The sequence below is a fragment of the Hydra vulgaris genome, chromosome 07, assembly GCF_038396675.1.
Source record: "Hydra vulgaris chromosome 07, alternate assembly HydraT2T_AEP".
NCBI lineage: Eukaryota > Metazoa > Cnidaria > Hydrozoa > Anthoathecata > Hydridae > Hydra > Hydra vulgaris.
In genome coordinates, this window is record NC_088926.1 from 22,822,683 (window position 1) to 22,827,735 (window position 5,053).

Here is a 5,053-nt window from a genome sequence, read left to right on the forward strand (position 1 = left end):
TCTTATAAACAGTGCATGTTGAAAATCTTCAGCAAGTTGAAAAAGAACATCATTCATTTGCTTACATTCAGCGGCCCATTCAGCTTCAAAATGTATTACAACCACTTGGCTAAATAAAATTACAATATTGTAAAACAAAGAAGACACTTGCATAATAAACATTAAATTATATGGCCGTAACTGTGATTTTTCTTTCACACCCATTCCTTTATTCATTAGTCTTAAAAATCTTAAAATCAAAAATGTTTTATTATTTTGGTTTTATAGAAAAAAACTACCTAAGAGATTTTTCTCAAAAACTACTTATAAGATTTTTACAATTTTTCAAAACAATGAAGGTAATATAATAATTTACTTATTTCAATGAATATTTTTCAAGTACTTGATATCATCTGCTGGATCTTGCTTTGAGTTACTTTTTTTGAATATTTTGCTTTTTCAACAAGATTCCTTTTATAATTGAACAGTAACTTTCAATAATTGGATGCTTAGGATAATTTGGAACATTTTCTAGTACAAATTTGATGCTATTTTGTTTTTTTTTCAAATAAATACTTAAAGAAATGCCGTTTGACATTTGACAACAAATCGCTTTAATTATTCCATCAATAGATCATTAAGGAGTTTTTTTACAATATGCTTTATATTCTTGTGAACTAAGTACTTTTCCTATCAAAGCTTGGCTGCATTAGAATTTTCCACTACCAACATCTCTTTTAATAGATTGAGTCTGTTTATATTGTTGCAAAGTAAATCTAACTGAGGATCAAGAATCATCAGTCAATTTTGAAATATCAAGTTGTGAGAAAGAGGAATTTAAAAAAAAAAATTATTGAAACTTTTTTTCAACTTAATATTTATTTACTCATTTTAATCAAATATAAATGATAAACAATACTTATTAATTTTAGAACCAACAAGCAACACATTAGTTTCTGAGTGCAAAAAAATTGAAATAATTTGTTAAAAGGATCCCAAACCTCCAAGACGTTCTGTTCATATTAAAGGGAATGATAAAAAAAAAATATTTAGGCTAAAGTTTTTTGATTAAAATAAAAGAATAAATCGATACCAAGAAAAATTTTAGTTTTTTTATTTTAGTTGAAGCTTGCCTTCTTCGTTTTATTGTAGGCCTAAAAGTCAGCATAATATACGCCACAATCTACAGATTTGATAATTTATTCAAATGCGTTTTATTCCGAAGAGTTTAAGTACATGATGTCATTGACTTTTGTTTGTTTACATAACCAATCTCTTGCGCAAACAAACAAAAAATCAATGACATCATTTACTAAAACTCTTAGGAATAAAACGGGCTTGAATAAATTATTAATTCTGTAGATTGCGGCATAAATTATGCTACGCTTTGAGGCCTACAATAAAACGGAGAAGACGAGCTTCGACTAAAATAAAAAGTTATCTTTTCTTGGTATTCATTTATTCTTTTGTTAATCAAAAAAGAGCCCAAACATTTTTTTTATCATTCTCTTTAATATGAAAACAAGATGTCTCAAGAAGTTTGATGCCTTTTAAAGTAGTTTTTGAGTAATTAATAACTAAAGTGTGCTGAATTTCATCACGTTGAACTGATATATATGTGTGTGTATATATATACATATGTGTGTGTGTATATATATATATATATATATATATATATATATATATATATATATATATATACACACACACATATATATACAATGAAGTTAACAGTGTTAACTGAGAAGAATGTTTGTTAAGTGATTTTCTACTAATTTATAATTGCTCTGTTCTTTTAAGAACATTGAGCACTCTATTTTGTAGAATACATTTTAAAGCACTCTATTCGTAGAATAAATTTTAAATACATTTGAGATCAGCAATTAGATCAGCATTTGGAAATGCTGATCTAATTGCTAATCTCAAAGTGTTTTGTATCAAATTTTTTTTGGCAACCTGATGCCAACCTCTTAAAAATTGAGGTTGACAAATTATTCTAAAATATTCTAATTCGAAAGGTTGAATACGTATAAATGAAAATAGGCAAAAATTAGTATATATTTAAAGTTAAAAAAATTAAAACATTTTATTACAATTATTTGTTATATATATTATTATTATATTTTTTTTGTTTTATTTAAAAATTAAATTTAGCATTGTATAATTTATGTTTCCTGCTACATCATAAACAAAAATTTTCTACTTTGATTCTATATTTGAAAACGCATTAAAAAGTACATTTAGAATTATCACAGCCCTTTTTGTCAGTACTAAAAAATATGTAATATAAATTGATAGTGTATAAAATATAAATCATCAAAGATAATAAATATGTATAATAAATATATTAAAATATAATAAACAACTATATAATATATAAAATGTCAAGATGTTTAATATATAATATAATAAATAAATTCTAATGTAAGAAATATAATTAGTAAATTATAATATATAAATATACAATATATAAATTAATAAGATACAATAAATAACTAAACTTTTATTAAAAAAAATTTTTGATTAAACGAAATATGTTTGTTACAAAACATAGCTATGTTTGTTTAAATATCCACTCAAATTTTACAACATTCATTAAGAAACTGCAACCAATTCACATTTACTTAATTTTTATATTACATTATATGGACCTTATTCTGTTTTTAGCTAGAATTCCTATGTTGGTTATTAAATTTAAGAATTCATTAGTGTTAATCATTTTCTAAAAGTCGAAATGAAATATTGTTGATCATCGTACCATTTACTAAAGCTATATAAATATTGTTACAATGTTGCGATTCAAATTGTTATAGTACTTTTAATAATTTTGCTGTTGTTAAAACTCATATAATTATATACGTTAACTATTTAAAATATATCACATTTTTATGTTTAAAATTTGTTGTAGATTTTTTTGTTCATTCTATTGATATGCTGTACGTTTTGTTTGTTGATACAAAAAGTTGTTACATTAAAAGTTTAACAGATATAAAATATATAGTTACAACAATGCATTATATGGGACCTATTTTGCTAGTATATAACAACTTATTATTGCCTTGTTCTTATAAGAGCATAGACACTCTTAACTTGTACATATATATATATATAAACTATACATACATACATACATATATTTATATTTGCTAGAGCTATATTACCTGTTTGCTGACTTGAGTAAACTTTTTAAAGAAGAGTCATCGTGGCATATATGTAAATTTTCAACCATTTTGAAAGTGTTAAATAATAATCTTTGTTTTACTAAAGAAATCTTATACATTTTTAGTATGTTAGTATGAATATATATTTATATATAATATATAAATATATATTTATATGTATTTATATATTATAAATAAAGTATATATATAACAATAATAAATATATATTTATATATACGACTTATATATTTAATATAGTATGTTGAATATATATATATATATATATATATATATATATATATATATATATATATATATATGTATATAGATTTATATATATATATATATGTATATATATATATATATATATATATATATATATATATATATATATATATATATATATATGTATATATACACATATATATATATACAGTGCTGGCAAAAAGTCTTGCAACAAAGCACAATTTTACACAAATCAATGTTTATCTGTGTTATTATCTTATATTTTTATCTTTAGGTATAAATATATTTATAAAAGACAATTTTGTAGCTTAAACAGTTAATTCAGTGAAAATCATGGCTAAGATTCGGCAGCTTAGTAAAGAAGAAAAAGCATGCATTCAACGCCTTGCTAAAAGTGGTCATGTCTCATGCAGACATTGCAACAATTTACATGGTTGAACGCACTACAATTTGGCGTGTTCTAAAGCAGGTTATTCCCCTGTCTCCTAAAAAAAAGGTCTGGACGTCCTAGAGTCACTTCACAGCGTACTGACCTCAGGATGGTAACAATGGTCAAGATGAATCCTTCAATAACCTCTGGTGACCTACATAACAGCATACCAACACTTTCTAATGTCTCAAAGCGCACAATCCGTCACAGACTTTCTGCGGAATTAAACTTACCTGCACGAAGGCCATTTAAGAAGCCATTAATAACTGAAAAGATGAGAAAAAAAGCGCATTGAGTTCTGCAAGAAGCACTCAAGATTGGACAGAAGAGCGGTGGACACAGGTGATGTTCAGCGATGAGTCCATGTTTTGTGAGTTCTCTGATGTTAAGCTTTTTTCTCATCTTTTCAGTTATTAATGGCTTCTTAAATGGCCTTCGTGCAGGTAAGTTTAATTCCGCAGAAAGTCTGTGACGGATTGTGCACTTTGAGACATTAGAAAGTGTTGGTATGCTGTTATGTAGGTCACCAGAGGTTATTGAAGGATTCATCTTGACCATTGTTACCATCCTGAGGTCAGTACGCTGTGAAGTGACTCTAGGACGTCCAGACCTTTTTTAGGAGACAGGGGAATAACCTGCTTTAGAAACACGCCAAATTGTAGTGCGTTCAACCATGTAAATTGTTGCAATGTCTGCATGAGACATACCACTTTTAGCAAGGCGTTGAATGCATGCTTTTTCTTCTTTACTAAGCTGCCGAATCTTAGCCATGATTTTCACTGAATTAACTGTTTAAGCTACAAAATTGTCTTTTATAAATATATTTATACCTAAAGATAAAAATATAAGATAATAACACAGATAAACATTGATTTGTGTAAAATTGTGCTTTGTTGCAAGACTTTTTGCCAGCACTGTATATATATATGTGTATATATACATATATATATATATATATATATATATATATATATATATATATATATATATATATATATATATATATATATATATATAAATCTATATACATATATATATACATATATATATATATATATATATATATATATATATATATATATATATTCAACATACTATATTAAATATATAAGTCGTATATATAAATATATATTTATTATTGTTATATATATACTTTATTTATAATATATAAATACATATAAATATATATTTATATATTATATATAAATATATATTCATACTAACATACTAAAAATGT

At 24.7% G+C, this 5,053-nt stretch overlaps 1 long non-coding RNA gene across 1 annotated transcript; it reads right to left on the reverse strand.

Annotated features, from left to right (window-relative positions):
- Positions 1-3,255, reverse strand: LOC136082130 (uncharacterized). Its single transcript, XR_010639414.1, has 2 exons — positions 3,141-3,255; positions 1-109 (listed from the first exon to the last, which is right to left on the reverse strand). It is a non-coding gene; the product is annotated as an uncharacterized LOC136082130 (long non-coding RNA).
- Between the last annotated feature and the right edge of the window lie 1,798 nt (positions 3,256-5,053).